A 10,331-nucleotide genomic window follows, 5' to 3' on the forward strand; every position below is an offset into this window, starting at 1 on the left:
TTCTTCTCACTGGGAATGCTCCTGTTCTCATCCCACCTGACTTCATCCACTGCATCCCTACTCTCCATCGTCCTACTTCTATCCTAACACTCATCCCCACTATATATATTCACTTCTTCCTCTATTGCCTCTTACTCACCTCAAATAACTGGAATTGCAAGGTCTATCCTTCCCAACACCTGCTCTCAATTATTACCTAATTATGCTCTATTAAAGCACACCCCAATATACTTTTACTATTTCATGTCCTGTCATTATTCTTTATGTCCTCAGAATACTCTGTACTTGTTGCTTTCATACTTTAAACTATGCATGAGTGACAAACTGCTTTTGATTTTTACTGTGAAATATGTGTATAAGTTACAAACTGTTTTGATTTTTATTAATGAACTATGTATAAATTACAAACTGATGACTTGTATTGTAAAACTGTACTAGGAGCTTTTCTCCTCGGGCCTCCATTGAAAATGGGTTCCTTTTTGGCCCAATGGATTTTCCCGATAAACAAATGGCAAATAAATAAATAAATTAAATACAGGACTGCCAGGAAGGGGCTGGGGTGGGCAAATTCCCTTATATAGTCATTCTGTCTAATGTGACGGTGCTTTGTTCACGGGGGTGGTTACTGCTTTCTTTTTGGAACCTCTTTTCCATATTTTTTTTAAATGGCTGCTTACCAGCATTTTGCTGTGTGTTTTCTTTCTTGCCAAAATTGGACAAGGGAGCAGAAAATCTCTTAGAAATTTGGAGAAAGAGGGCTGAACAATCTCAGAGATTCCCTGTATCAGTTTATCCCTCATCACATTTTGACAACCTCTGCAGCAAAGGGTCCAAAAACTAAATCTCTATTCAAAGGAGAACTTATGATCTCATTTTCTATATCTTTTGAGAGGGTAACAGCCATGGATGTACTATCTAAAGAGCCATAAACACATTTTAAACAATGTGTAGTGACCTATAAAACTGAAACTAAACCACACAAACCACATGTTTTCCTAACAGGAAGGAACTGCAGATAAAACACTCTTCATACTTTCACAATTAGTCAGAAAAAAAACTTTAAACATATGAGCCTGACAGCAGGGCTGGTGGAAGTATTTTGGGGCCCCCAGAAAATGTCAAGCTGGGGGCCCACTGGGCACTTCCAGTTTAAGTATCACCTTGTCACTGCCACCTCTCCTAAGCAAACTTTTAGTTACTGCTACTAACTGACCTGTAGCTGCTATGCTCTTACATTACAACAGGCTTATGTACCACACTAAGCTGGCTCATCTCACAAAGGGACATTTAAAGTTACTGGTATTTAGTTGCAACAATAATACAACAACTCTATGTACGGTTCTGGACTTCAGTGAAATGGCACCCTAGGCACTACCTACTGTTTTAGCCTGCCCCCCACCCATCCACACATACATACCCTGTAGTCCTTCCCCTCAGTTTACCCAATCTTGGGCTCCCCATACAATGCATATTACTTTTTTTCTTCCTTTTCTCACATTTGCTCTTACTCTTCAGCTTTTTCAAGAAACCATAACTTTCTATATGCTCTGAACTGCATTCATTTTTTTTTTCTTTTCACAACCTTTTCATCCAATGATGGCTTGAACAGAAATTATGATTTAGGAAAGAAATTCAGTGTTGCTGTTCAGCTTTAGTTTTCCTTGCATCCATTCAATACACCTTTCCTGATCAAGACAGCGCAGTAATAAGCATTTAGGAAATTACTCGATTAAGCTGGTGCCCCCACAAGCCATAGGGGTTATAGATGCTCTGGGATGCATTTTAAGAGCATTTTCCCAATCTTTTAATCCAGTGGCAGTTGAACCTAAATCATGAGTAAGGAAAGAATTTCACTCTTATTTTTTTCGAGGTAAGACATAAGTTATGCTCAAGACTTAATGTTCAAAGCTGACAGAATAGTAGCTCACAATAAACTAACAAGCCAATTGTTGTGCGGATACACAGGTCCTATCTGGAAACACTGCCTGCCTCCCTAACCCCCCAAAAAAGACAGTCACTACCTATGCATGCATCTGGTGTTAGATTGGGATGAAAGCAGAGCTTGAAACTGCCACAGTCATGTATTTCAAGTGACTGCTGAAATACATATACCTATCATGCCTCCTGACTACTTACCCCAACCCCAAAAGGAAGCCACCTGTATACGTGCCTGATATGTAATTTTGAGGAAAGTAGAAAAAATAATGATTACAGTAATGTATTCTAATTTGTTACTCCTAGACAGTACACTGCCCTTACACAAGCTACAGTAACCTTCTTTGTACACCTCTGAGGTCTGTAAGAAAAGTAAAAGAAACAATGATCACACTGTCCTCAGCCCAGACTTAAGCTATAATAACCCCCTGTGCACATCTCTAATGTTTGACTGTGATGAAAATTGAAATAGTAATAACCACACAATGCCCACCACCACATAACCTACAGCAGCTTTCTGCACACACACATCTAAGCAGGGCTGGTTTTAGAATGGGTACATTTATGGGAACAGAGGCCATTATCAGCTTTATCCTAACAGGGTCATATCACAGCTCTGCTCATTAAAGACAGTAATCAGAAAAATTGATACATTATTTTCTTCTCAGTCTGACCTTTCCAGTATACAAATGTAAATAAATAAATAAAATAAAAATTTCCCCCAACCAGCATCAGCTTTTGTGGAGCCCCCATACTGATCAAGGGACTCCCCATCCATTAATTTATATAGTCTGTGGAATGGGGGCCACCAGACTACTAAATGATCTAAGTGCTTAAATGTTCTGTGAGCATTGTATGCCTTACTTTTGAAATATAATTATTTTTAGCTGCATTATTTTCTGATTCCCAGAAGGATAATGCATGTGTCCTGTTTTACACACACACACACACACACACACACACACACACACACACACACACACACACACACACACACACACACACACACACACACACCATAGCAATTCTAGTTTTGTACTTGATTCAGCAAAAAGCAATACATTGTGCAACATTGGCACTGATGCATGAGATCAGTGACTGCTGTTTAGCAATCATCAAAGAGCAGCAGGGTTACCTCATTGAGGAGTAATGCATACCTTTCACTGCCTCTGATTTCACAGACCTTCCCTGATTTTGCTCATAATTTTGCTCAGTCCTCCATAAAAACATTTGATTTGCTGGTAAATCATTCAGGATTACATACAGTCAATAAATCCGGACATCAGTATTTTATTTATTTATTTATTTTATTTTGACATTTGTCAATGGGGTATGACTGAGCAGGTGCTCTTTTTCAGTGGAGGCCCAGGGAGAAACACTCCATAAAGAAAAACTTTTAACTTCAGATATATAACAGACTTTAAATACAGAAATAACTCTAAATACATAAAAATCTCAAGATACAGCGAAAATAAGATACTCTAAAAATCAAGAAGTAAAGAGATATGGAGTAAATACCTACCAAATAAAGTGCTGGAGAAGACGGTACACAGGAGGAATAAAAAGGCCAATAAAACAACAGGTTAAATATTTGCCTATGGAACTTGGGAAGGTGTAAACATAAATGGACACATAGATCAGAAGAGTCTGGGAAATTTTATAGTGCCACACTAGTATGCTGCTAGTATTAGATGAGGGGATGAAAGTGAGAGGCAAGTGAAGTGAAGAAGGAGTGGGGACAGAGTAAGATAGGGAATTAGGAAGTTAGATAGGGGGTGTAAGGGGGTGATAAGGTGAAGTATCATGAAAGCAGTGAGAATGAGGGGTGGGGAGGAGGGAATGAGAGAGTTAGGCTGGGTTTTGGCAGGAGCAGAGCCATGAGTTCAGTAGTGTCTCTTTTAATGCCTTTTTGAAGTTTAAGGTATCTGATATAGTTCTGATGGTTAGAGGAAGTTTGTTCCAGGTCATGGCTACAGAGTAGCTGTATAGGTTTTGGCCAATTGTACTTTTGGGTGTGTAAATTTCCAACAGAAACTGGTCAGAACTCCAGAGAGAGTGCTAAGGCGTATAGAAGGTGATGAGGGATGAGATGGCAGGGCTGGAGGTAGGTCTGTTAATAATGGAGTGAGTAACTAGCAAGTGAGATAGGAGAAGCTGGTGAGAGAGCTCAAGCCAGTTTAGGGATTTAAGAGAAAGGAGTGGTGTGACTTGTATGGCTGATTTGAAGTGAACCTAGCAACTTTATTATATGTGAGTTCAAGTTTAGACTTCATGAAGGTTTGTAGGTTGGTTAAGATTGGAGAGGTATAAAGTAGAGTGGGGAGAAGATAGACATAGGCAAGGAAGAGTCTAGAGTCCTTTATAAAGAATTTTTTGTTTCTATAGTGCAAGCCAAGTTGTTGGTGATTTTGTTTTATACAATTCTGAACATGTAGATTGAATTTTAGTTGATCATAAGTGATTACGCCCAGAAGCTTGGTGTGTGTTTCTACATTTATTACAGTGTTGTTGAGGTATGTGATAGTGAAGGAAGACTTAAGATGAGAGAGAGGTTTTTGGAAGAAATAAGAGAAGTTTGTTTTTTTGGAATTGAGTTCAAGTTGATTGTCCATTAGCCACCTTTCAATGGAGTTGAAGCAGTTTTGAGTTATAGTGAGGAGGTGAGAAAGATTATCAGATGATAGTGGAGTCATCAGCATGCTGTATGAGAGGACTGAGAGAAGGAGGAGTGCAGACAGTTAATGAAGATGTTGAATCTCAGTGGTCCAAGAATGGAACCTTGTGGTACTCCAGTATTAACTGGGAGGAAATCTGAGAAGGACGAGAGGCACTTAATGGACTGCTATCTATTGGAGAGGTAGCTGGAGAACAGTTTGAGTGTTGGGTTGGAGATACCAAGATCAGACATGTTAGTGAGAAGTTTGGATTGAGAGACAGTGTCAAAGGCTTTGGAGAGGTCGAGAAATAGACTAGGTTATTGCTGTCTCTGGCTTGAGAGGTAGTATAAGTGAAGGAGATTAGAGCAGAAGTTGTGCTATGGTTAGGACAGAAGCCGTGTTAGGTTGGAATGAGTAGATTTTCTTAAAGAAGATAATCAAGGAGCTGTTTGGGTATGCATGTTTCAACAGGGGTACAGAATGGCTATGGGCCTGTAGTTTGAGAGGTCACTGGAGTGTCCTCCTTTGCGAATTGGTATAATGAAGAATTGTTTCCAGATAGAAGGGACTGTTGATTCTTGGATAGATCAGTTGATGAGGACAGAGATAGGGTAAGCTACTGAGTTAGAGGATAGCTTCTGGCAAGACCAGTGGTAGATTATCTGCTGAGGGAGAGCAGGGCTTGAGTTTGTTCAATAGTGATTTTATGTAGGCAGTGCGGGCAGGTTTGAATGAAAATGTAGGTTTATGGTCAGAGGGAGGGGGAGGAATAGTGAGAATGGAAGCATGACTATTTTGGGTTGGATTGTTAATGGAGTCAATTAAATAGGAATTGAGTATATTGCTGCTTTTCTGGGGAAAGTTGTTAGGGCAAGGGTTACATATACCTGGAGAGCCTGGGTAAAAGGTCTTGTTAATGGTGTTCCAGAATTTTTTTGAATTGTTGTGATGGTATGATTGAGGATTTAAACAGAAGTTTTGTTTTTTTTTTATCATCACTGACTTTTTTTTTTAGTGAGATTGTAGAGTTCTTTATAAGTTCTTTATAAGTTTGAAGGTGGTTGGGGATTTTGTTTTTAGCCAGTTCTTCCATGCAGTATCGCTCTTGTATATTAGGCAGCATGTGAACACAGAAAGCCAATGTGCATGGAGAGACTTCATTATGATTTGCCTAAGGTGAACAAGGGAATTGAGAATGTCTAGAAAAATGCAGTTGAATTTCAGAACAGCATCTTCTAGTGGTAGGTTAAAGAGGAAGGACCAGTTTATGGAGGAGAGTCTACTGTTGAACTATGTACTCTGTTTTTGTGCTGCCTAATTTGATGAAGTGAGTGCATTTGAATGCTGGTGGGGAGGTGGTCACTGATAGAATCAGGCAGTGTTTTGGGGTCATGGTACAAGTTAGGATTGGATACTAGGATTCAGTCTAGGATAGAACTGGAGTTAGTTGATCTGCTGTAGTGGGTAGGGGTTGAAGTTAGTTGCATGAAGCTGTGGAGATTACACTAGAAGTAGGGGAGTCAGTGGTCAAGGTTTCCAGTCAGTGTTGACATCCCCCAGTATTACTGTTTCATAAGATATGTAGTGGGTAATCCAGGAGAGAACATGATCAAGAATGGGGATGTTATTACCTGGGAGGGATATATATATAGCAGCAATTATATGTTTTTGTGATTATTAAGTTTTCAGCTGACTATTTTAGAGTTCTGCAGGGTGAAAGTTGGGGAGTGAAATGGACAATGGGGACAGGTTAAACTGGTCTGAATATGTTATAGCTACACCTCCTCCTTTTTTGTGGACCCTGTCAGAGAGGAAGATATTGTACCCGGGGGAAGAATTTTGTTGTCTGTGATGTGGGGTTTAAGCCAAGTTTTGGTGAGAATTATTATGTTGGATGAGTGTTGGGCAATCCATGAGTGAAACTCCCTGACTTTGTTCAGAATGCTGTTAATATTTGAAGAGATTATAGTTAAGCACTTGGCAGGAGACTTGGAGTGAGAGGTGGATGGGGATGTGGGGAAAGAGTCATAAAAGGAAGACGAGCTGGGGCCAGGGTTAGGGTGAATATCTCCCGATAAGAATATATTCTTGATGTGTAGCAATATATGTATCTTTGAGCTATTAGTTGAGTATTTAGGCTTAGTTTTGTGAAGGTGTGAGGGTGACAATTAATTTGAATTTGTGTATGAGATAGACAAGTTAAATAAATATAGTGATTGTGTAAGGTTTCTCCATAAGTTCATAGGTTGGTACTAGGCCATCTGCCCGAAGGCATTTATAAGCCTAGCCAGAATGTGTTGGCTTTGGCTGCCCCCTTAGATTAGTTCCCTGTGCCTCTGTCCAGCAGAGCCACTGAAGTGATCCCCGAGGTAAACTTTCGGTTTCCCATCCACTCGTCAAGGTTTCTTTTGAACAGTGTTAGCGAGAAGCTCTGCCTAATGTGAACTGGGATCTTGTTCCAAAGCATGGGAAGTCTCTGGGACAGGAATCTATCCCTCCAGCACATCCTATTTATTGTTGTGGTGAGGTTTAGATCCCTAGAACATGTGGCTTGAGGGGATAAGGTTTTCTTTAGGTGGAGCATGTCCATCAATTCTGGGTTGGACATGGCGTTGTATGTCAGGCAGAGATCACCTCTGAGTAGGCAGTATGCAACAGAGTACAACTGGAGTGTCTTCAGTCGAGCTGCATAGGGCATCTGTTTGAGGCCAGTGATCCTCTTGGTGAGGTACTTCTGTGGTCTTTCCAGCTGTTGCAGGTGTCTTGTAAGGTACATCCCAAATGGGGCATTGTACTCTATGATGGGTCTAATGAGTGATGAGTAGAGGGACACAATGACCTCCTTTGGTCTGGATGCGAACCCTTTTGTGATTAGGTGGGCCATGTAGAAAGATTTTCTAACCACTTTGGCAATGTGATTATCAAAGGTGAGATTACTATCTACTTAGGTCCCCAGATCCCTTATTACGTCTTCTGTATTTAGAGGACTACCACCTATGTGGTAGTTTGTGGGTACTTTGTTTTTTCCAAAGGGGATGACTATGCACTTTTTGGCATTTAGCTTGAGGCCATGATTTTGACACTAGGTATCCATCTCAGTGAGACCCTTTTGGAGGATGTCTGTGTCAGCCGGAGAGTCAATTATAGCCCCTAGTTTGCAGTCGTCTGCGAACTTGGTCAGCCATAGTCCTCCTGTGCTTGCCTATACCTCAGAGAAGTATATGCCAAACAGGAGGGGTCCTAGGACTGAGCCCTGGGGAATGCCACTTGTAACCGGTTTAGAGTCAAACCTAGCTCCCGCAACTCTCACCATGTGGGTTCTGTCCATGAGCCAATTGGCAACCCATCTTGTGACATACGGGTTTATGTTCAGGCTGGTGAGCTTGTCTATAATACTAGAATGAGGAATGGTGTCGAAGGCCTTAGTGAGATCTAGGTAGGCTGTGTGTACCACCTTTCCTCGTCTATAGCCTTGGTAACTGTCTCAAAGAAGTCCACCAGGCTTAGGAGGCATGATCTGCCCTTAACAAAGCCAAACTGGGTAGGGTCCAGTGTTTGGAGGTTCCCAATGTCTCTGTTAATGAGTTCCATGATGATGCGCTCCATAGCCTTGCAGACCAAGCTAGTCAGGCTTATAGGGTGATAGTTCCTGGGGTCTGTTGTGACTCCACCTTTGTGGAGCAGAATAACCATTGCTATGCGCCACTCTATGGGTATGTAGCCTGTGGAGAGGCTGAGTTTGAACAGTGTGTTTAGGTGTTAGTTCGTCTTTGAGCTCATGTAGGACTCAGCCTGGGACACCGTCTGGTCCCATTGATGCTGTGTTTTTGGCTTTGGAGAGGGCTGTTTTAACCTGAGTGTCTGTGATTTCAGGGACTCTACATTCTTCTGGTATGGTTATGGGCACTTTTGGAGGTGAGAGGGGGGTGAAGTTTGCACTGAACCTGTCTGCCAGGATGTTAGTGATATCGGTCAGTTCAGTGTATTTTGTGCCATTCTGCACTAACTCTGAGCAGATCTGAGCATTGCCACTTAAGATTCTTGACATAGCTAAAGAATGCCTTGTGGTTATCTTTGGAGTCCTTGGCAATTTTTCTTTCAAAGCTCGCCTTGGATGATTTTATGAGGGATCGTAGTTTCTTGCTGATACTGATCAGGGATGTCTTCCCTTCTTGGGATTTTACTCTTTTCTGTACTAGTTTCCTCCTTCTATTGTATAGCTTGCTTATGGCAGGAGTCCACCAGACTGATTTCCTTTTCTTGGAGGAGTGAGTCTTGGTTTTGCTTGGGATGGCACAATCCATGCATTCTTGTAGCTGCCCATAGAATGCATTAGTAAAGGATTTTGCAGCTTGGACAGTGTTATCCTTCAGTGTGGGGGCTTTGAAACTTTCCACCTCGGTCTTAAGTAACGCATAGTTTGCTTTTGAAAAGTTTTTCACAGTGGTTTTCTTGTCCAGGGGTGGGGGCAGAATATGGATATCCAAAGTGATTTGTTTATGGTCAGATCTAACCAGTGAGGGGTTGACCTCTGGTGTGGAACACCGGTCACCCATGTTGGTGATGACCAAGTCCAATATGTTGTCACCTCTGGTGGGAGTGTTGACCAGTTGAACCAGGGCATTTGAGTTTATAAATTCTAGGAAAAGTTGGACAAGGGAGTTAGTACTTGAGTAGTTCTCCCAGTTAATGTTTGGGTAATTGAAATCACCCAATATTAGGGTGTTTGGTAGGACCTTTATGTTTCCCAGTGTTTCCAGAAACACGGAATGGGGGTCCTGGGACATGGTGGGTGATCTGTAGCAAGCTACAATTTGAATTGCAGTTTTATCCATTGTTAGTTGCATGTGGATGATCTCCGAAGCATCGTGCTGTGCCACTAACCTGGAGGTGTGGATATCCTTGATGAATATGGATACGCCCCCACCTTTTGTATTTCGGTTTGGGTTCTGTGGCCAAAATGTATGGTATGAGTTGTAGCCTGGTAGTGCTGGGGTGCTCTCTGGAGCCTTAAACCAGGTTTCTGTTACTGCACATATATCGATTTTCTCCATACTGAGGAGTGCCTCGAGTGCGTGCATTTTGAAGTTTCGACTTCTGGCACTGAGTAGCATTACCCTCAGTTTTTTGTTACTTGTGCTATTTACGGTGGTGGGTTTGTCTTTTGAGCCTTGCCTAAAAAAGGGACTATGGGGGTGGCAAGAGCCTTCGCCAGTATTCGAAAGCCTAAGGGTGACAGGTGCAAGCCGTCTCTAGCGAAGCAGCGTGGCTTGTCGAGCATGTCATCCCAGGTGGACAGACACTGGATCCCCTTTGAATGACACCAGAAACTTAGCCAATTGTTGAAATCGAGAATTTTTTCTTTATACCGTGGCATCATTCTTGGTGAGGGCAGGATGCTACTCAGGGTCAGGGTCATACCGGCCTGGGCTACGTGATCAGACAGCTCTTCCATGTCTCTCTTCATGTAGTCCATGGAGGTACAGCTCAGGTCATTCACACCAATATGGACAATGACAGAGTCATATTTGTACTTGTTCTGGAGTGACCCGAGTGCTTGTGTTATGTGGCGGATCCTGGCACCCAACAAGCAGCTAACAGTAACCTTCTCCTTATTCAGCCTAGTGAGTGGGACATCAGTGTGCCTGACTATAGAGTCACCTATTACAACTATGTTGGGTATGTTATTTTGCCTTAAGGGCTGTGATTGCATGGCACACCGGTTTTGTGAAGTATGTG

This window comes from Protopterus annectens, chromosome 9.part0 (genome assembly GCF_019279795.1).
Source record: "Protopterus annectens isolate FY-2018-M chromosome 9.part0, PAN1.0, whole genome shotgun sequence".
In the NCBI taxonomy this organism is placed as follows: domain Eukaryota; kingdom Metazoa; phylum Chordata; order Ceratodontiformes; family Protopteridae; genus Protopterus; species Protopterus annectens.